This window comes from Corylus avellana, chromosome 10 (genome assembly GCF_965113065.1).
Source record: "Corylus avellana chromosome 10, dhCorAvel1.hap1.2, whole genome shotgun sequence".
NCBI classification, from domain to species: domain Eukaryota; kingdom Viridiplantae; phylum Streptophyta; class Magnoliopsida; order Fagales; family Betulaceae; genus Corylus; species Corylus avellana.
In genome coordinates this window covers 15513137-15537169 of record NC_142499.1, presented here as the reverse complement: position 1 = coordinate 15537169, position 24033 = coordinate 15513137, and the positions used below count along the sequence as shown (strand labels likewise).

Sequence of the window (24033 nt, the reverse complement as noted above, 5' to 3'; positions counted from 1 at the left end):
GCTAACACACGCTTCGGAAGTCAAGCTAACCGGTAACAAGTAAATCTTAAAGATCCCATGATCGTGATCAACCCACCAAATTCAGGTCGAGTCAATCCACTACCCCACACTCCGGGTTGAGGAAACCTAGATCAAGTAGTAGAATTAGAGGCTGAAGTCCTAGCCTTATGAAGGCAAAATGAAGAACTGCGATGCTGATCCTCAGGACCATCATGTTCTGTGACGAATCGGGAACTGCGAATTGAAGCAGAAGATGAGCAAAGCAACCATATCAATGGTCATAATCGCCAGGAAGATAACTTCAGACAAGCAGCACCATTGGGAGGGAGACCGGAGAACAACCATCATCTTCTGGACAACCATCATGTTTCGAACAACCATGTTTCGGACAACCATGTTCCGAACAACCAAGTTCTAGGTAACCAAGTTCCGGGAGATTTAAACCAGATCATGGCAAAATATGAAAGGGGGTATCTAGATATAGATTACAAAAAAAGGGAAAAACCTCTCTAGTCAATAGGTTGTTGTAAGGTACCGATTCACCCTTTACCAAGAGGGTAACAGAATACCGTTTACTTGACAAGTTTAAAGTCCCGCAAATTGCTAGCTTATTTTGGCATGTGTGATCCAATGGAACTCCTAGAAAACTTTCGATCCCACTTGGATCTCCAAGTAACCCCCGATGAGTTGGCATGTAGAGCGTTCCCGACAACATTGCTTGGAAGTGCCATGGAATGGTTTTGGAGACTAGCACAAAACTCGATAGACAAGTTTGAAGATCTAGGCCTGGTGTTCCTGATGCAGTTTTTGGGATCACGAACCTGGAAGAAATAAACGGGGTACCTTCTGACCCTGAAACAACGCAGCAGAGAAACTCTCAGATAATATATGTAATGATCCCGACAAAAATCAGTTAACTGGTAACTATCTTCATGGTTCGCCTCCCAGCCCTACCCCTCGCGGGACAAGACTTAGGGATCATAACCTCTCATAAGCAAGAGACCTAAGCGGAAGACTTTCTAGACTTTAGGAATAGAGAGTAGTAATAAAACATTGACACATCATTCACCAGAGTAAACATAATTCCTCATAGATTAAAAGAAGTCACCAAATGTATCGGTCATCAGACCATCACCACAACAAAAGGGTTACAATCCTCAAAACATAATTGTCTTAGAAAAGATCAACAGATCAAATCCTAAGTTTAAGTAATGTAAATGAGATAATAATCTCGATCATCTATGCTCGGGGAGTTCCTCCATCATCCCACATGGACTTCAACCAAACTGAGTCCATATTCTAAAAAATGACATGGATCAGGTCCTGTGCAATCACCCAAGTCTGGTCCATAGGCATCACCGTCTATTCTAGCTAATCCATGCAATTATTCATAATGAAGGGGAATGACATAAAATAAAAAGAAGGGGGTAAGTCTAAGACTTGTTGAATATTAACACAAATAATACCCATGTCAGTTTAGTAATGAACTCCATTTTATAAGGTAGGCAGCAGTTTAATCATGACAGTTTTCCATGAATGTGATATAGATATATGATATATGCATATGACCATGAGTAACAATGATAGTTCAATAGTATGGTCTACCCGAGATATTACACATTCACAGCAGGATTGGCGCTGTCTCGAGGGACCTGTAATACAATACCGGTGCCCCTGCTATTGTACGCTACCATACATAACATTAACGGGACGACCGAGCCCGATGTTAAGTGCGAAAATATTCATATTTTTAGCCCTTAACTTGCATGTTTTAAACCTTTGGATTTAGTTAATTAGGTCATTTTAATTCCTTTTTATGTTTTCCATACTTTTGTAGGCTTTTGGAAGAAAATGAAGTAAATCTGGAAGATTTGGGCTCAAAGTGAGAAGAAGGGAAAAATGGGAGCCCTTGACACTGCGATCGATTGCACGTTCCCTGCAATCGAGTGCACTACCAAAGAAGACATAGCACGAAGCAAGCCAGGAGCGATCGAGTGCATAACAAAATGGGATCAATCACAGACCTACGATTGAGCGCACATGGGTTGCGATTGATCTCACCCGTGCGCAGGAGACACCTCAAAGCTGCGGCCATGATGCTAATATTTCCATATTAGGGTTTTCCAACTCCCAATTGTAATGGGTTTTGAAACCTTACGAAATTCCTAGGTTTACTAGTTTGTCAAGGACTTCTAAAGCCTATAAATAGACCCTTAAGCGTTTAGAATAAGGATGCTTTGTAAGGAGGAGAATAGGAGCTCTTCAAGTTCAAGTCTCGGGTTTATTCTTTCCCTTTCTTTTCTTTTATTTTATGAAGATGTTTAACATCAACTTAATGTGTAGCTAATTTATTTAGTAGGGCTAGATTGAAGCCCTAGTTATGTTTAGTTAATATTTCAATATTGGCGCCTTTGTAATGATCTTGTTGTGCTATTTAACTTGATTAACACCTGCTTGTATGAATTCCTCATATGTGTGTGCCTGATCAACATATGCATGTGGTATGGACTAGTTAGTTAAATCAATTTGGATGGCTGAGTCCTGGGTTTAATAAAAGTAACAAAAGAATCCACGCCTCGGTTCTTGGGTTAATCAACATGGGGAACCGGGAGTATACGCCCATGCCCTAGTCCTCATGTGTTTGTCGATTTCCATAGAGTATATGCTTTCCTAAGGAACAACTTAGTATACACCATGCTAAATCCCTTAGAAAAGAAAAGAGTTAGAGTATACATCCATGCCTAACTCGTTGCTTAGGGAAATCTACAGCTTAAGGAATATATCTCATGCCCTTAGGTTAACAAACATTAGATATGCATAACATGATCAAAGCATTGGCATATTGTTATATTAGCTGAATATAATTAGTGGTGGATATCAAAGCCCTACCTTTTGTTATCATCACTTAAAAATTTCAATCTTTGTTTTACTTAAGGAATTTATTTTTAAGCGAAATTCAGCAATCCTGGTGGGACTGATCCTGTACTTGCACCATATACTACTATGTTGACCTTGTGCACTTGCAGGTAAAACGTACCATTATTTACCTAGTAATTTAGGTAGATATTTGGCACAACAAGTGTTTGGCGCCTTTGTCGGGGAGTGCGGCGAATTTTGTTTAGATTTATTTTCCTTTAGCTGTGTTATTTTAATTTTCAATTTTAAATTTAGTTGTTATCAAAAATCAAAAAGATTTTTCGTTTTCCCTAACTTCCTATTTTCTGTTTCAGGTTGCGGATTGGCATTCTGTGATTGCGATCAATCGTTAGCCAAGTGTGATCGAGCGCATTGCGATCAAACGCACCCACCTGCGATCGAGCGCAGTTCCAGGGAGCATCCGGACCAGCAGTACTGAAGCTGCCCAACTGAAGAAGCAATTCAGTTGATGCAAGGTCGTCGATCTCAAGCCTCAACCATTATTCCACTCGATCCTGAAATTGAGCGGTCAATTTGACAACGACCTAGAGACAAAGAAGAAGAGGAAGAAATTGAGATGAAAGATTTGCAAGAGAATCCAAATGGACCAAGACCATTAGAGGCAAATCCCCCATGGGTGAGGAGACCGATGAAGCAGGCATTTGTTCTAGCAAACCTCCATCAACCCTCATGCATAGCATATCAATCGGAGGTGAAAACCAGCTATTATATTTCTCCTCAAATCCTTAATGCGTTGACTCACTTCAAAGGCACAGCTACTGAGGATCCCAACTTGTATCTTAACGAATTCTTTGATTTATGCAAGTTGCAACATGTCCAAGGCCTAACTCCAGAGAGACTCAAGTTAGTCCTCTTCCCCTTTTCTTTGAAAGATAATGCTAAACTGTGGTACAATTCTTTGGCTACAGATTCTATCCATACTTGGGAAGAATTAACCACCAAGTTTCTAAAGAAGTTTTTCCCAGCCTAGAAGACAAAACAACTTAAAAGGGAACTTCAAATGTTCCAACAACGAGACGGAGATTTGTTTTTTGAGGCCTGGGATCACTTCAATTCCTTGCTTCTAAAGTGCCCACATCACAACATCCCTCAAGATGAGCAGGTACAAATTTTCTATGAAGGATTAGATGACACTAACAAAGGGATGGTTGATTCAGCTTGTGGAGGAACATTTATGGAGAGGAGTGATGTACAAATTTAATTGTACTCGCAAGCGCACGAGTCGTGTGCAGTACAGCGTGTGCAAGTGCGAGGTCGATCCACTGGGAATTGTGTTGTGAAAATTAATTCTTATCTAAACTAATCCTATTTTAACCTAGTTCCGAATTTCGTGATTTTTGTTGTGCTAAAACAAAACATAAACTAAAGAAAATGATTAAATAAAATGGTAAATGATAAGTGCCAAATATTGCATATTTGGACCCCTTTATTTACATTAGTTAATCATTTAGCTGTGTCGTTATTTAATATTTTGTGTTAGTTTTGTGCTTTTAGTATTTTGTAGGTCATTGAAGAAAAACTACAGCTTTAAAAGGGAAAAATGAAAAGTTTGGAAGAAAGAATACTTTGAGAAGACCTAGATTGTGTGGTTAAGTCTAACCAAATCCAAGAAAAGGTTAAATCAGATTAAAGTTCAGATTGGATAAGATTTCGGATCGGATTCAAATTCAGATTTTGCATACGTCTTAGTATTTTGACCATAACTCTCCGCTCAAATATCGGATTGAAGTGATTCAAATGGCATTGGAAAGCTAGCTCAAAATACTACAATTTGTTGTGAAATAGGATTTTCGTAATTAGGACGGTTTCTATGCCAAAATCGCCCCATAATTAAAAGACACAAATTTGGACGAATCCCATTCCGATTTCAGACTTCTATTTTGACTGGGAGATAGACCTTCGAATTTTCTAGGTTTACTTGGGCTTCTAGGACTTCCCTAAGCCTATAAATAAACTTCTTTGCATTCAAGAAAAGGGACACAATCCCAGAGAGCAAAATTCTTTTGTTTAGTTTTTCTTTAGGTTTAGGTTTAGGTTTAGATTTTATTTTTATGTGGAGCTAAATTCCCAACTAAGGTTGGGGATAAAGCCTCACCGATGAAGAACATCAATACTTTTATGTAAGTTTTTATTATTCTGATTTTATTGGGTTTTATATTTCAATTGTTTTACTTCTAATCAATTGTATGGAGTGATTCTTGGATATCTCTTGTGATTCAAGGATACATGTGATGATTTGAGATAATTTCATATGATTGATTGCTTGGCTTTTAACTCATAAAAATTGGATATCCCTTGTGATTTGTTCTACGGATACATCTGGTGTTTCAATTGAATTTGGATTCCTTTTGTGATTTGGTTAATGAATGTATACATGGAATGGTTTTGATTAATTCTTTGAAGCATAGTAAAACATATCTATGATTTAATTTGTGAGAACTTCGGATTAATATTGATGAACATAAAGTATGTTATTATGATTTGGTGAGTGTGAATTCCCAAACCTTAGTACCTTTATCCTTAGATTTACTTATTTTATTTAGTTTATGTTATTATGATTTGGTGAGTGTGAATTCCCAAACCTTAGTACCTTTATCCTTAGATTTACTTATTTTATTTAGTTTATGTTTATCCTTTAATTTTCAAAACTCAAAAATCAAAACCCTTTTAGAACTAGATTATGATTTAATTAGTTTAGATATAAATTGCTCTTTCAAAAATACAATTCTCTGTGGGATCGATCTCGCACTTGCAATCCATTAAACTATAATTGATTCGTGCACTTGCGAGTTAAATAAATTTGCATAACAAGTTTTTGGCACCGTTGCCGGGGAATTGTTCAATTTTTGAAACTAATTTATTTCTAAATTAGTTTTATTCTTCTACTAGTTATAATTAGGATTTTATTTTTCTGCAATTTATATTGTTTTATTCGTGTTACTAAGAAAAGAAAAAAGATTTTTCTTATTGTTTTTTTGTTGTTTTGTTTTGGCTTGTTTTACAGTTTTGCCGCAGCACCTTCCGCGCAGCCCTATAGTAAAGGCAGCAACTGCAGCAGTTCTGTAGATTTTTCCCAAAAATTTATTTTTGGTCATTTTTGTGAGTTTTTAAATTTTTGTTTTATTTTTTTAGTTAGTTAGTTGTTTTTTATTATAATTTAAAAATAAAAAATAAAAATAGTTACTGTTTTATGTGGGATATTTGCATGTTAAAAAGTGAGGGGGAAGTATGAATTTTCATTTTAATGATTTTAATGCCTCTCCTAGTTATAGGACACCAGCTTCTACCAACTACCCTCAAAATTTTTACCCACATAAACCATGTTTATATTGTTTCAATCCTTATCATGAGGAAAACAATTGTCCAGATCTGCGAGCTGAACTCGATGACTTATGGGACAAATTAGACCAAATCAGAGCAGCTAGATCTAACTTTTCATATGAACAAATGAACACCAGTTTCTCCAGCCCGGGGTTTGATTCAAATTTTAATTATTATAACTCGGACTGGAGCAACCAATCTAATTTCTCATGGTCAGCTCAAGCTACAGGAAATTATGCTCACCAATTTGATGAATTGCACCATTTAGAATATCCGCAGTTCGATCATCAAGCTCAACCTCCTATTTATCAGTCTACCACTCAAGAGCCATAGCCTGCACCACAGTCATCACTGGAAGATATGATGAAAACATTAATAGAAAAAGTCGACCAGTCCAACTCCCAAGCTATACAAGAGCTAAAGAATTCTAACTCCCAAGCTATACAAGAGCTAAAAGGTTTTACCAATCAAGCTGTACAGGAGCTGAGGAATTCCAACATGGCTAATGGCAGAGACATACAAGAACTTAAGCAGGCCATGTCCAAGATAGAAGGACAGATTGGTCATCTAGTTGCTGACTTCAACAGAATAGAGGAAGAAGAGCTTCAAAGTCAGCTGATGGCTGAAAGGTATTACATGATTGATGAGGATGATTCCGAAAATTCTTATCATGAGCATGCTCAAGTCACCATCACACTAGAGAGTGGGAAAATTATGGATAACAAAGAGGAGGAAAAGAAAGAGGAGCAAGTTGAACACCCTGAGCAAGTTGAGCACCATGAGAACAGTGAGCCACCAACAGATCCTGATCTTCCCAGTGACATGGAAGTGAGTACTGAAGCTCTTGCCTGCATCACTGTCCCTCTTAAGACATATCAAGAGCCCAAAGCTTCATCGCCTGAATGTCTCAAAGAGCCATCTTATGTCAAGATACTTTAAGACTTGTGCACACAAGCACACAAATCTAGGAACCACTTTCCTAAGAAGATCCTTCGAAGCAAGCTAGTCTACAAAAGATGGCGAAATCTCCTTCCAGAGGGGTATGAAGTTTTGAAGAAGAAGGGGTGGAAGGGATTTGTTGGACATCCGCACGATCGGGGAAAGCGCTGTAAAGTTTTTTCCTCCAGTTTATTTTCTGCACTTATCAGTAAAGAACACTAAGGTTTTAGAATCCACTTCGCTAAATCTTAACTCTATATTCTTGTATTTGTTCATACAATCGACAAACTATTGTGCTCAAACTGTTGTTCGATGTTTTACAAATATCAAGTTTAAATCATTCAATGAATCCACCCATTTTACAAATCACAACAATTATCCGATTTGAAATTAAATAATCCTATGTATCTGTTTGGTTAACGAATCACAACGGATATCCGATTTCAATTGAATGAATTGATGTATCCGAAGGATGAAAGACATTAAATATCCAACTCCAACACATAACAGTTCATCACATTCAATTAAAAGATATAAATCAACCAATTGAATGAAAATCTACAACATTCTTATTCGAAGTCAAAATTGTATAGACAAAATACGAGAATACATGAGTTTGTCAATGACGAAGCTTCATCTTCAACCTTAGTTGAAAGATTTAGCCTCTTATGATAACAATAACAACCAAAAATTGAATTGTCATCATCAAAAGAATAAACTTACAATGGAAAACAAAGGAAAAGCTTCCCCACGGCAATACGTCGTAATTCAGCTTAAAACGGCGTCTCCCCATATCCGTTACAAGAGAAAAAGTTGTATATAAATAATAAAAAACTAGGGTTCAGCGCTGCTAGGTCAGTGTGAGTGCGCTCGATCGCACCCAAGGTGTGCTCGAGCGCACTCGGGTTTTTTCAAGGCTCCGGCGGTGCAGCACTTAAGCGATGCATGCTAGGGCTGACGTGGTCGTGCGCTCGAGCGTGCCGTGATTGCGCTCGAGTGCAGGTGCGCTCGATCGTCGCTCTATGCGCTCGATCGCACTTCCAGGGATCTTCAGTTATTTGCTTATTTCCACCCTCAAACCGCAGTTTTCTCTTAATGACCTGCAACACACCAAAACACCAAAACTAACAAAAAACATCAGAAATTAACACAGCTAAGAGCTTAACAAACATAAGTAAAGGGGTCCAAATATACAATATTTGGCACCCATCAAATACCCCCAAACTTACATTTTGCTAGTCCCTTAGCAAAACAAAATGAAAACAAGAAACATAAGTCCGCTGTCGTGGGAGAAACGATTGCATTTAGCATATGCAACAAGCCTTTTAAACCCCTAGGCATCCCTAGAGGACGAGTGAAGTCTCGTGAGGGTTTAACAGTAATGATACCCACAAACATTTCTGCATTATGTTATTTGACAACCAAGGAGTTCCACACAAACACATGGTTTTTAACATCGTGAGTAGGTTTATCAGAGTGCACACTACAATCACATCATCAAAACAACCACAAATCATTCAACTCAAAGATGGAAATTTGAGACAACACATGTTCCGATAAGTGCAATGTGAGACTAACATATAATCATGAGGCTTCAATTTATTCTCAAACTTGGGTGTACCTTAGAAGTGATAGGAATTCGCTCAGATGAAACAACCAAGGCTTAATTTTTTTTTTTTTTTTTTTTTTTTTTTTTTTTTTTTTTTTTTGTGTAGGCTGTGCAATGCTTAGCTTTCTTAAGCTTTCTAATTGACCTATGTAACGAGTGTTGGGCCAAAGACTCCCAAACCAAATGGTTTTAGGGCACTAGATGTAGAAACATCCCTAAGGGCTTAATTACTCAAGTCAACTAGGCTACGAAGCCAAACTAGCCATACAACCAACCATGTTAGGTTTCTTATCTTTTTACGCGAACACTCAATGCTTTGTGAGGTATGAGGTCCGGTTACTCAATGAGAAGCTCAAACTGATTTTTTTTTTTTTTTTTTTTTTTTTTTTTTTTTTTCAAGTCAAGGTTTCATCACACTTCATCCTACCAATCTCAAAATACACCCTAATCAAGTCAAATCTTATACCTCACCGATTCTATGCTAGTGTGCCTGTGGTGATAAATTCAAACATGTGAAATCTCTCTAATCCAACAATGAGTCAAAAGACTAAGACTCCTAATGATATGATGTGTTCAAAATGCTAAACAGACCAATGCCATGCAAACCACAGAATAGGTGTTACCCTTGCTTAATCAATAACATTGCAAATGTTTTTTTTGTTTTTTTTTTTTTTTAACAAAACAACACGAATAATCAAGGAAAACGACAAAGAAATGTCTACCCCACCCCCAAACTAAAACAACACATTATCCCCAGTGGGTCCAGAGATACAATACCAGGTGAGCGGCACAAGTCGGGTGTAACGTAGGAGAATGCTCCCCCAAGCTTGAATGGCAGACACTTGCCCTGAAAAACACAATAGAAACACACAAACAAGATAAAATGGTAAGGGAAAGAATGAGGGTTGCCTCCCACCAGTGCTAAGTTTTAAGTCTTCAGCCAAACTCTCCACAAAAGACGACAATCACTCAGAATAACTCGGATCCTCCAACAATGTCGTCTCAATCTCCTTACTCCTCAACTCTAAGAATGGTTTTAATCTCTGTCCATTCACCTTGAAGGTGTTACCATTCTGAGGATCCTCAATCTCGATGGCCCATGAGGAAAAACTGTCCGAATGATAAATGGGCCTGTCCACTGAGATTTCAACTTGCCTGGGAAAAGATGCAGCCGTGAATTGTAAAGAAGGACTTTCTCACCAGGCTCAAAAGTTCGTCTCAAATTGCTCTGGTCATGAGCCTTCTTCATCTGTGCCTTCTACAACCGCGCAGAATCATAAGCATCATTCCTCAACTCCTCCAATTCATTGAGTTGGAGCTTCCTTTGTGAGCCAGCCTTCAAAAGATTGAAGTTCAGTTGCTTGATGGCCCAATATGCTCTATGCTCCAACTCCACGGGAAGATGACATGCCTTCCCGTACACAAGCCGATAGGGTGACAACCCAATCGGGGTCTTGAAAGCTGTCCTATATGCCCACAGTGCGTCACTCAATCGCATAGACCAATCTTTTCTATTGGGGTTTACAGTTTTTTACAAAATATGTTCAATCTCTCGATTGGAAACTTCAACCTGTCTACTTGGTTGTGGGTGATACGGGGTGGCAACCTTATGTGTGATGAAATACTTCTTCATCAACTGCTCAAAAATCCGATTGCAAAAATGTTTACCTCCATCACTTATAATTGCTCGAGGCGTACCAAAACGAGCAAAGATAGTATCTCTCAAAAACTGGACCACAACTCTATGGTTATTGGTCTTGCACGCAACCGCTTCCACCCATTTGGACACATAGTCCACAGCAACCAAGATGTACAAATAGCCAAAGGAGTTCGGGAAAGGTCCCATGAAATCGATGCCCCATGCATCAAAAATCTCAACAATCAAAATGGGATTGAGGGGCATCATATTCCTCCTAGAGATACTCCCTAGCTTCTGACAACGCTCACAAGATATACAATAAGCGTGGGCGTCTCTGAAAAGGGTAGGCCAATAGAATCCACAATGCAAAATTTTGGCAGCGGTCTTTTTAGCACTGAAATGGCCTCCACAAGCATGATCATGACAAAAGGAGATGACATTGGATTGGTCATGCTCAGGTATACACCTCCTAATGATCTGATCGGGACAATACTTGAACAGGTAAGGATCGTCCCAGAAAAAATGTTTCACCATGGACGAAAATCTGGACCTATCTTGTCGCCCCCACTGCTGAGGCAGTTGGCCGGTGACGAGATGGTTCACTATGTCAGCAAACCATGGTGCGGGCTCATGAGCAATGCGCATCAATTGCTCATCAGGGAAAGTCTCCGAAATGGGGCTGGCGTCCTCAATGTAATCCACAGTCAATCTAGAGAAATGATCTGCCACCATATTTTTGGAACCCTTCTTGTCCCGAATTTCTATGTCGAACTCCTGAAGTAGCAAAATCCATCGGATCAGATGAGATTTAGCATCTTTTTTGGAAAAAAGATACTTCAATGTTGCGTGATCCGAAAAGATGATGACTTTAGATCCTCGTAAATAGGATTTGAACTTGTCTAGCGCAAAAACGACTGCCAACAACTCCTTCTCCGTGGTAGAGTAATTGAGTTGTGCGTCATTTAGAGTCCTGCTTGCATAGTAAATGACGTGGGGGAGTCTATCAACACGCTGCCCCAAAACAGATCCGACTGCATACTCCGATGCATCACACATGATCTCAAATGGTACACCCCAGTTGGGCGGCTGAATAATAGGTGTGGACGTCAGAATTCTCTTTAGATCCCCAAATGCTATCTTACAGTCCTCATCAAACACAAATGGGGCATCCTTTACCAACAATTTTCACAAGGGCCTGGCGATCTTGCTAAAGTCCTAGATGAATCGCCTATAAAATCCTGCATGGCCTAGAAAAGAACGAACCTCCTTCACCGTACGAGGGGGTGGAAGGTTGGAAATCAAATCTACCTTAGCTTTGTCAACCTCTATCCCCCGATGAGATATGACGTGCCCCAGTACAATGCCTTGCTTCACGATGAAATGGCTCTTCTCCCAATTGAGCACCAAGTTCTTCTCCTTGCACCGCACTAAAACCAAGGTGAGGCGGTGCAAACACTCCTCAAATGATGAACCGAAGACAGAGAAGTCATCCATGAAAACCTCAAGGAAACGTTTTACCATGTCAGAAAAAATACTGATCATGCACCGCTGAAAAGTAGCAGGTGCATTGCATAACCCAAAGGGTATGCGACGGTAGGCGAACGTCCCAATAGGGCAAGTAAACGTCGTCTTCTCTTGATCTTCGGGGTCCACAGGGACCTGGTTATATCCAGAATAACCATCCAAGAAGCAATAGTATGCATGCCCAGCCAAACGTTCCACCATCTGATCAATGAATGGGAGTGGAAAATGATCCTTCCTTGTGGCGGCATTTTGCTTGCAGTAGTCTATGCAAACTCTCCATCCTGACTGAATACGAGTTGGGACCAACTCATCATCCTTGTTCTTTACTACCGTCAATCCAGCCCGCTTTGGCACAACATGAATTGGGCTTACCCACTTGCTATCCGAGATTAGATAAATGATCCCTGCATCCAACAACTTAATCACTTCAGCCCTTATAACCTCTTGCATAGCTGAGTTTAACCTTCTCTGTGGCTCCCTCGATGGCTTGGCATTCTCCTCTAAATGTATCTTATGCATCACCACCGAGGGACTGATCCCCTCGATATCCTCAATGGTCCAACCAATAGCTTCCTTGTGCTCTCTTAACACCTCTAGCAATTTTTCCTTTTGAGCATCAACCAAATCCGAAGCTATAATCACAGGCAAAGTATCTGCTGGACCTAGGAACTTATACTTAAGGTTATCTGGTAGAGGCTTAAGTTCCTTCTTTGGGGGATCAAGTGTTGTTGTCTCCTCCTTCTCACTGCTCACCAGAGGAGCAGTCTCCAAAATTGCATCTGCTTGCTCAAGCAACTTGTCCAAATCCAAATCCTCTCCAAACTGAGCAAAGCATGCCTCCAAGGGGTCTTCTATGCTTGATTCATTCATTGTCTCCTCCATAATCTCCTCAATCAAGCATACATTTCTCACTTCATCATACTCCAATGGTTGTTTGCTGATATCAAAGACATTCAGCTCCACTGTCATATTTCCGAAGGAAATCTTCATCACCCCTGTCCTACAATTAATCAGGGCGTTAGCCGTAGCTAAGAATGGTCGCCCTAGAATCACCGGTATTTGAATTCCAACATTCTTGACCGGTTCTATGTCTAGCACAATGAAGTCCACGGGAAAGTAAAACTTATCCACCTTGATCAGGACATCCTCAATAACTCCCCGTGGTATCTTAACTTACCTGTCAGCCAACTGAAGTGTCATCGACGTGGGCTTCAGTTCTCCTAACCCTAATTGTAGGTAAACTGAATAGGGTAGGAGATTCACACTCGCCGCAAGATCTAAAAGAGCCTTCTCAATTCGACTGACTCCTATCGTGCAAGAGATAGTAGGACACCCAGGGTCCTTATACTTAATGGGCAACTTGCACTGAAGGATAGAGCTAACTTGCTCGGTCAAAAATGCTTTCTTCGGGACATTTGTTCTTCTCTTAAGTGTGATCAAATCCTTCTAGAACTTCGCATAAGAAGGCACTTGTTGGATGGCGTCCAAATATGGAATATTGATTTGGACCTGCTTGAACACTTTGAGGATGTCCTCAAACTTCCCTCCTTTCTTGGGTGCTTGCAACCTTTCAGGGTAAGGTGCTTTTGGCACAAATGACCTAGGAGGTTCCTCAATAATGGGCGTGGCTGTAGATGGCTCGGCATCTCTCTTCTCTTTGTTGCCACTCTTTTCCTGTTCTTGCTCCGCAGGGTCTTCTTCTTGCTCAACCACCTGATTGTCCACTTGTCTCCCTGACCTCAGTGTGACAATTGCTTGCACATGTTCTTGCTCGTGTGCAGGATTTGAGGAATTTCCAACCATATATTGACCTTTTGGGTTGGGCACGGGCTGACTGGCAATTTCCCTTTTTCTCTCTCACCCAAGTGATTGGCTATCTGTCCAATCTGACTCTCCATCTTCGCAATTGCTTGGGTGTTAACCATGGTGGCATTCTTCACTTCATCTATTGCTTGGGTATTTGCCATGGTAGAGTTTTTGAGCTCTTGTATGGTCTGGCTATTCGATTGTATGAATGTCTTCATCGTTTCCTCCAGCGATGATTGTGACGAAGATGCAGGATGTTGCGCTGGTTGAGTTGAATGACCATGATTCTGTGAAGGAAATCCTTGATTCATTGGTTGGCTCTGCTTCCATGAGAAATTAGGGTGGTTCCGCCACCCTGGATTGTATGTCTCCGAGTATGGTCCGCTTGCTTGCTTCCTAAAGTCATTGAAGGCGTTCACTTGTTCCATGGAGCACTCGGCAAAAGCCGGTGAAAATAGACAATTCTGTGCTAAGTGCATAGGATTAGCACAGATTGAACAGCCATCAACATTGAATGTGTTGGCCGCATTTACGGATTGACCCACTGCCAGGGCTTCAACCTTCTTGGTCAGAGCATCTATCTTTATCCTCAAATCAGTGTCCTCCTTGACCTCATAGATGCCACCTTTCTTGGGAATACGTGCAGATTTATCCAGACAACTCGAAAAATCCCACTGTTGTGAGCTGTCAGACAACTTATCTAGTGCCTTATATGCTGCATCCCCTGTTAGACTTAAGAATGCTCCTCCATTCATTGAATCGATCATACTACGGTTGGATTAGGTCAATCCTTGGTAGAAAAACTGAACGAGTCTCCACTTCTCATAACCATGTGGAGGGCATCTTATCAACAACTCCTTAAATCTTTCCCAACACTCCGAAAATTTCTCGTCCTCCTCCTGAGTGAAGGAACTTATTTCCTTTCTGCATTCATTGACCTTTGACATTGGGAAATACTTGTTATAGAACTTGGTTAACAAGCTTTCCCAAGATGTAATGGATCCGGGCGTGTTGGAGTCCAACCATGCCCTGGCTTTGTCTTGCAGAGAGAAAGGAAATAGTCTGAGATGGACAGACTCTTCGGAGAAATTTTGAAATTTGAAAGTGGCGTATATGTCCTTGAATTTCTCTACATGACTGTAAGGATTTTCAAGTTCTAGGCCATGGAACGATGGTAGGAGTTGGATGACATGAGGTTTCAAATCAAAATGAGTAGCATTGGTTGGTGGCAACACTATACACGGATGGGATGTAGTGAAGTCCATAGGTGCGAACAACTCCCTAAGTGACGTGGTGAAGTCCACATTCCAAGCTCTAGCTTGCTCGAGATTTCTAGCTCTAGGATCCTCATGCTCAGCGCTAGGTTCCTCTATGTTATCTTGTTGGTCTCCCATTTCACCTCTATCCTCACTCTCAACAGGTGCTCTCCGAGTTCTCCTAAGAGTTCTATCAATGTCGGGACCTAAAGGTGTCAAATCTAAGTTTAGGGATCTCCAACCAAGCATACACCAATCTCGAGTGTTCAAACAAACTGATTAAACAACAATGAATAATCACAGAAAGGACACAAACACCCAAAAAAAAAAAAAAAAAAAAAAATAGAACAAACTATTCGACAACAATATACAAAAGAAATTTCAAAACAACAACAAAAAAAATGGGCTTAGCTGCTTCTGATGTTGCGCTCGAGCGCAGAAACAATGCGCTCGATCGTATATGTGCGTTCGTTGTGCGCTCGTGCGCACTTGCAGAATGGAGCGAGCGCAGGCACACCGGCTGCTTGCTAAAAAGGCTTTAGTGCGCTTGATCGCAGATGGAGTGCGATCGAGCGTACTGACCGAAACTAAAATTCTCTGAAACTGCAGCAAGAAAAACAGAAACAACAAACCTTTTTTTTTTTTTTTTTTTTTTAGATCAAAATGGCAGAAATAATAACAAATACAATAAAATAAAATTGCAAAAAGAAAAAGACTAGTTGAAAACTAAATTAATCCAAATAAAAATGAATTTCACAAACAAACAAATCCCCGGCAACGGCGCCAAAATTTGATGTACAAATTTAATTATACTCGCAAGCGCACAAGTCGTATGCAGTACAGCGTGTGCAAGTGTGAGGTCGATCCACAGGGAATTGTGTTGTGAAAATTAATTCTTATCTAAACTAATCCTATTTTAACCTAGTTCCGAATTTCGTGATTTTTGTTGTGCTAAAACAAAACATAAACTAAAGAAAATGATTAAATAAAATGGTAAAGAACACTAAGGTTTTAGAATCCACTTCGCTAAATCTTAACTCTATATTCTCGTATTTGTTCATACAATCGACAAACTATTGTGCTCAAACTGTTGTTCGATGTTTTACAAATATCAAGTTTAAATCATTCAATGAATCTACCCATTTTACAAATCACAACAATTATCCGATTTGAAATTAAATCATCCTATGTATCCGTTTGGTTAGCGAATCACAACGGATACCCGATTTCAATCGAATGAATTGATGTATCCGAAGGATGAAAGACATTAAATATCCAACTCCAACACATAACAGTTCATCACATTCAATTAAAAGATATAAATCAACCAATTGAATGAAAATCTACAACATTCTTATTCGAAGTCAAAATTGTATAAACAAAATACGAGAATACATGAGTTTGTCAATGACGAAGCTTCATCTTCAAGGAGAAGTGAGGAAGCGATGGAACTTTTTGAGACATTAAGTGAGCATTTCCAACAATTCTGCTAAAGAGGAAGGAGAGGAGTCAAAAACAAGGGCATGTATGAAGTAAACCTCAGTGGGGGATTGCCCAATCAGATGGCTATTATCAAGGCCATGACTGCTCAGAAAATATCACCTCTGCAACAGGACACACCAATCCAGGTATGTGCTATTTGTTCTCATCTAGATCACACTACTGAGACGTGCCCCTTATCTTCATTTACAGAGCAAGAATAGGTGAATTATGAGGGACAAAACAATTACCCCCACAAGAACAATCCATACTTGAATACTTGCAATCCAGGATGGCGCAAGCATCCAAATTTCTCTTGGAGTAATAATCAAGGACAACAGAAAGGGCCTCAACAAGCAAGCCAACCAACTCAAGAGTCAAAGATGAACCAACTGGAAAGTATGATACACAACCTGGTGACTTCACAACAGCAATTCACGGCTGATAAAAAACAATTCAATACAAAGACTGATCAAGCCATTCAAAGACTGGAAGTGCAAATGGGCCAGTTAGCAAAGGAGCTGAGTGAGAGGAAGCAGGGAGAATTTTGAGCCCAAACTATACCTAACCCAGGGAGTCACTAGCAGCTGAAAGCAGCCACAGTCCTTAGAGGTCCTGTTCCTGCACCATCAAGAGCACTTGAGCCAAATTCTGAAGAGCTCAAGTGCAGCTCTTCACACTAGAAGACATTACAGTCACAAGTAGAAGTGTTTGAGCAATCCAGGAGCTCAAACGCATCTACTCAAAACAAGTGGTACTGAGGCCACTGAAGGCGGTACAAGTTTTTCTTCTCTTTTTTTCCATGATATCAATTTCTTTATTTTACATATGTCTCAATTATCCTTTGTGTTTCGTTTTTATTATTGACCTTTATTTTATTTTTCTTTTGTTTTGTTTTTTTTTTTTTTTTTAAAAAAAAATTTGTTACTACGATCGATCGCCACAAGTGTGCGATCGAGCGCAGTAACTGAATGTTGGCTCTACACATTCTGTCAGTGCGATCGAACGTACCTTAGGTGCGATCGAGCGCACATCACCCATACACGCACACCCCTGGCCAAATGCAATCGAGCACACCAAGTGTGTGATCGAGCGCACTCGGATAGAACAGCATGTGACCTATTTAGGTCAGTTTCTCCCTAATTCCCCTCACAATCTCCCGGCGGAGTACAAGTCCCTAAATCACCTAACTCCAGCCACCTCCTCTACTAACACACCTACACCATTTTCCACCACTCCAACCACCTCCACACCACCGCACCATCACTGCACGGGCCCATTCTGCCCCACGACCTTCACCCTTATCACATACCACGCATTCCGTCCCATCAACACCCTATCTCCGAACACTCCCCCAACCTTCAATTTGTTCTTTTTCTTTTTGCAATTGTGGGTGTTCATCCACCCACATTGCCTCTGTGTTGGGAGCTTCTTTTCTGTACAGGGGGTTTTGGGCATCTTTTGCTGTATTTTGCTATTGTGGTCATCAAAAGTGCACACCAACTGTTCGACAAAAGTCCCCATTGAAGCTCAACATGCCTAGAAACTGTGCTTCATCCTCTCGGGGGTCTGATACCCAAGCTATTTCTCCCCCACCCACTTTTGAGGAGTGGGAGCTGCTGTTTGAGACAACATTTGCCATAAGAGAGGATTTTCAAAACCTTGAAGCAACTCAATGGGCGGTCACCGAATTCAAGCGTCGAGGGCTCAAAAAGCTTTTCAAGTCGATCACCACCATGGCCTACCGAAAACTGGTTATCGAATTCTATGCCAAAATTTCCCATGACTGCAACAATTCAGCTGCTCTCTCTTCAAAGGTGCAAGGCCAAGTTATTGATGTGACTAGGGCTGACATTGCCACCGCCCTTCAATGCAATGATGAACACCCTCCAGAAGCCGCGCATCTTGCCGAGCAACCGTCCCGTTTCTACGTGGCGAAAATCATTGAGGATATGTGCCAAGGGCACTATGCTGATGCCTACTATAATGCCGGTAGCTGGTCCAAGCTACCTCGAAGGCTTTGGTTTGTGGACTCAATTCTACACCACAATGCCTTCCCTTTGGACACAAACTCAAAGGCGAGATCAATTTCTCCAAACCCTCTACGCCTTCCACAAAGATGCTTGGTACTCCATTCCTGATATTATTTGGAACCAAATTCACAAATTTTGGAATGGAGTGCACATTGGAGGAGCGAAGTCCACACACTCATGGTGGTTGCCTTTCCCATACTTAATCACCTATATCCTTTGGAAGAAAGGCCTCAAGGGTACCGCAGCTGATGAGCTAGTCACTACTACTTTCATATTTGGCATTCGCCAATGGAACAAGAGTTGCGAATCTGCCCCGGGCACCTTCAGCACCAGCAGTTGGTGGGGAAGAGAGCGAGGCCGAGCCAATGGCAGAAGATGAACCGACAGCTGAGCCGGTAGCAGCGGAAGAGGAGGAGGCCTCGATCATCTTTCGAGCCGCACAATACCACTCCCTTAGTGAAGAGGTGGCGGGCCTTCGAAGAGAGCTGGCTGATCAAAGAAGGGAGGCTCAGGAAGATAAAGCACTGATGGATCAATGATTAGCTGCCTTGGAAGAATTGATGCGGTCCATCCTGAGCCGTTTGCCACCACCATCTGGAGCATCTACTTCTGGACAGCAATGAGCAGGGACCACAGTCTAGCTGAAGACGTTAAACTTAGCGCTCATGGGAGGCACCCCATAGTTTATCCTTTTATTTTGTTTTTAGTTAATCTTTTTTATTATCTTCAAATTTTGTTCCTTTTTACTTGTTTATGTGTTTTCTTATTTTGCAGGGACAAGTGTGCTTCACTTCAAGTTTGGGGGTGTGCTATGAGCCATGCTTCCCAAGATCATGTCAACCATCTCCAGGGTACATTCTTTCCTTTACCTAGACACATTGGGGACAATGTGTCATTCAAGTTTGGGGGTATGGGCACACATGATTGTTTACACACACTTTGTCCTAATTTCATGTTAATTGTTTGTTTTGTGTGTTTGTTTGTTATTGAAAAAAAGAAAAAAAAAAAGAAAAGAAAAGGTTTATGCATGTTCATGTTTGCTCTAAAATTTTAAGTTTATCTAAAAGAATTGTGGCTTGAATTTATCAATGAGCTTAAAATTTTGAACACATGATCTAATGAGTGAATTTGTTAGTTTGATTACTTGTTGAGGATAGTTGAAAAATCACATGTTTGATCTGATCACATAAAGCACATTAGCACATAATCTGTGAGGTATGACATGGGGTCTGATATGTGTGTTTCTGCATCTTGGATGAAATTGGATGACTTATTAGATGCAATCGTACATCCCACGAAAGATGGATTTATCTTTTGTTTTCTGTTTTTTAATTTTGTTTTTAGTTTTGTATTGCTAAGGGACTAGCAATATGCAAGTTTGGGGGTGTGTTAAGTGTGAAAATATTCACCCTCGGAATCAACACCGGAATAGAAACCTAAGATATTTTAGGTGGAAAGATCCAGATTAGAGAAAGACCGAATGCGTTGGAAAGATATCACACAGGGGTACAAATTGTTATTTCATAATATCAAATTCTGACTTATTGGTGGCCAAAACTGAGTACGAAGGAGAGCTAAGGAATAAATTCAGAATCTGGTGGGTTCATCGAAATTCTTTCCCGAGGTAAAGTTCTCTCCCGGACCAAATGTAATGACCTCAATGGGCAAATCAATTAAGTAGTAATTGACCACATGGTTCGTCTCCTAACCCTATCCCTTGCGGGACAAGACTCAGAGATTTCAACCTTTCTTGTTGAAATGAGAAAATCTCAGCGGAAGACTTTCGAAAACTATAGGAAATAGATAACAGTAAATTTAACATCCACACAACATGTACAAGAGTAAATATAAATCCTCATAATATAAAGATAACCATCAATGGTACCAGTCATCAGACCGTCATCAAAATAGGATTACAAACCATAACATAATGTCATAATATTGTTCTAACAAAAGATCAATAAATCAAATCCTAGATCTAAGCTTAAGTAGGGCTAACGAAATTGAAATCTCGATCATATCATCACGGGCAGTTCCTCTATCCTTCCACATCGACTTTAACCAAACCGGGTCCATGTCCTCAAAAATCAACCAAATCAAGTCCTGAGCTAGCACCCAAGTCGGCTCCGACGACATCCTCTTCTAGGGTAGCTAAACCACCGAGATATTCGTAATGATAGGAGAAAACATAAATAAAAATGGGGGTAAGTCTAAAACTTAGTGAATATTAACGCAAATAATGCCCATGCCTGTTTAGTAATGAACTCCGTTTTCATAAGGCAAGAAACAGTTCCATATGATAGTTTTTATCAAGAATGTGGTAAAGATATATGATATATGCATATGATATAGAGTGACAGTCATAGTTCAACAGTATAGTCTACCTGAGATATTACCCATTCCCAACAGGGTTGGTGCTGTCTCGAGGGACCTGTAATACAATGCTGGTGCCCCAGCCATTGTACACTACCGTGCATAACACTAGCGACACAACCGAGTCCGACCTCGGGTGGCCCACATCGCTAATGATATCCGTTCTGCAGTAACCTAGCCAATTGGGAATGGCTGCACCAGGTCACAAAACCGTTGGATCGAAAGCCCATATAACCCTCAAACATTTGACCATAAAGCTAACATATATAGTAAGCCCATGACCATTATACTGCACGTACGGGTGTACCATGTCATACGATGCAAATTATCTTGTCTGTATTTTACATGCATGCTTTTACAAGCCTCACTTTCTTAACATATTCACCACAACATTTTTTCTCTCAAAATGCTAGAGTTCATGTACAGCAAGTATAAATGTGTGAGTTGTAAATATGCATGTTTTTGGTACACAAAATAGTCGTGCAGTGCGTGGAAAATAAAAATGAGCATTATGTGAGTTAAAACTCACCTGGGTCGTATAATGTCTCCGAGTAATCCAAATGATCCGGGTTCTCCAAATCTGTGAAAAACCTTTTATTAGTTCTATTTCTATCAAAACGACTCTAAAACAAGAAAATATGAGCTATCAGACAGCTAGTTAAAATAAAGTTCCCTATCACACTCTGGATCGTACGTCCTTTGTGATATCTTAGACCATACATACGTCCGCGTCGAGGTTTTCAGGGAAAACCTCATTTTGTCCACTTGTCCTCTTATTCTCCAAAACCAAATTCTAAGGCTATCAAAGGGCTTCTTATGGTCTCCTAACTCAAAACAACAACTCCAAGCAAACGAAATCATGCTAAGTCAAGACAATGCCTTTCTAACAAGATTTAAAGCATAACTAAAGCTAAAGCTAAACTAACAACTCAAACAACAACTAAGACAATGTTTAAGCAGCATAACAACGTAAAAATGAGCTAGGCTTAAGAGCATTACCTCCTTAAAGCGAAACTTCATGAACTTCCCTTCCGTTAGTACCAAATGCTCACAATCTCAGAAAACACTCACGAAAGGGTTTTTGGCAGCCTGGGGGTGAGAGAGAGGCGTGAAAAACTGAAGGGGTAGGAGGTCCCCCCACGTCCGTCCGCACTACAAACAAAAGCATATGTCCGCTAACCTTAGCGTACTTCCAGTCCAAAAGTCTAAATTATCCTTCTAGTGTCCTTAGTGACCCAAAGCGCAAATTATCCCCTTAACAAAGTTACCTAAGCTTAGTTAATTATTTGGATCACTACACCAAAACTTTCCCGGAGGTAAGTTTCCTACCGGGCCAAGATCTTCTTCGGGGCAAAAGGCTAGTCCCCAATGGGTTGGTGAAAAGAATAAACAATTGTCAAAAGTGGGTTGCAGGGGATGGGTTTGAATTTTATTATTTGATAATACCATCAAATGCGGGATAGTTGTCAGAATTTGTACAAGGAAGAGGCAAAAGTACAAGGCAAAGGGAAATGCCCCTTCCATTTCTTGAGAATAAAAGCAGTTGAAGCTTTGGGCAAAGATTGCATCTAAATGATTGAGACAGTCACAAAATTTCCTTATCCAAGTACCTCGGATAAAAGAAATGGGGGTAACTGTTGGGAATAATTTCGGCCTGCCGGCCCATAAGGTACGACATTGGCGTCCAAAGACTAACTTCAGGCCCTTTAGGAACAATTGGACTGCATAAACGAAGACCTTCGTTAAATACAAATCAAAGAGTTGATATTTGCACTTAAACAAATTATTAATGGTGGCCCCAACCCATAATAATTCATGATGGGGTCTTTGTCCTCATTCATTGGTTCTTAATGATGAACACATTATAAGCAAAAATCAACAAAGTAGACTCTAAAGTCATTTCTAGGCATATTGATTCCCGGGGATATGCTTTTACTAGGAATAAGGATCACCCGAAAGACACACACCTAAGACTTAAAAGATATTTGAATCACCCGGGAACCAAGATCCTCAACACCTGGGAGTGCCTATCCACGTTATGAATATCCGGGACAAATCTGACAGATGGATAGGAATCTGACAAGGAGATAAAGGGTAAGGCAGGAGATTATTAAATAATATACGACACCAGCCTAGGCACCGGCCTAGGGGGACACACACGACAGAGGGCCCTCCACTTATTTTGACCCATGGGCATATTTTATTTATTCTTTGTCCCACATTATCATTATTGAACTCATACTTTGACCATGCCCTATGACCCACTCAATAATTGATGGGTGGGAAATAGGCTGGGAAGGAGGAGCACCCAAGAGAAGAAGGGGATTATAAAGGTAGAAGAGGAAGAAGAGAAAGGAGGGCCAGAAAAGAAGAAAACAACAAATAGAGAGAACAATAAAGGAAAATTGGAGAGTCTTGTTTTCTAATCTTATCAATATTCTGAGTAAGATCATAGCAATTCTTAAAGTGGATGTAGCTTCATTTGGAGTTGAACTACTCTAATTCCGGTGTGCTTATTTGTTGTTCCTATCATTATTTGCCTTCAATATTTCCATCAATTTGCAAGCCAAACCAAGCCCAAGTCTACAAGAAAGTGTATAGTGATCCACCATACAGAGACTGCTTCAGGGCTTTTTTCATACCGCCGAAAATTGCACCAACAACCATAAATAAAAATATTCTAGGACATTATAGAATAATGAGAAGGTATATTTTAAAAGTGGTTTCACTATTTTGGACACTTGTGAAATGAGTTTTGATTTTTAGAAGGTACAAGAGTCAAACTATAAATTTCAGTCAAATAGAGCCATGTAATTTAGAGGGACTTTTAAGATATCAATCATTTATGGGTTGGTATAATTTTTTGATATGTAATGAGCCTTCAAATGAAGAAAATTTCAAAACAAATTTTGTGCCATTCAGAGTCAAATTGAAGGAGTTATGAAATTATTTGGATGGGTTAATGATCTCATTACGCCACATTCTTTGAATATGTTGCATCCTAAAAGTTTAGATTTTTTGAGGATTTTACCTATAATTTTAAAGAACCACCAAATGTCAAAATGCATAAGGAAATACTTTGGGAAAGGAATAAAAAAGCTCCCCAAACTGACAGTC

The 24033-nt window shown here is 40.1% G+C and overlaps 1 pseudogene; it reads right to left on the bottom strand.

Moving 5' to 3' along the window:
* Positions 1-210: 210 nt before the first annotated feature.
* LOC132174258 (uncharacterized) lies at positions 211-14530 on the bottom strand (annotated as a pseudogene).
* Between the last annotated feature and the right edge of the window lie 9503 nt (positions 14531-24033).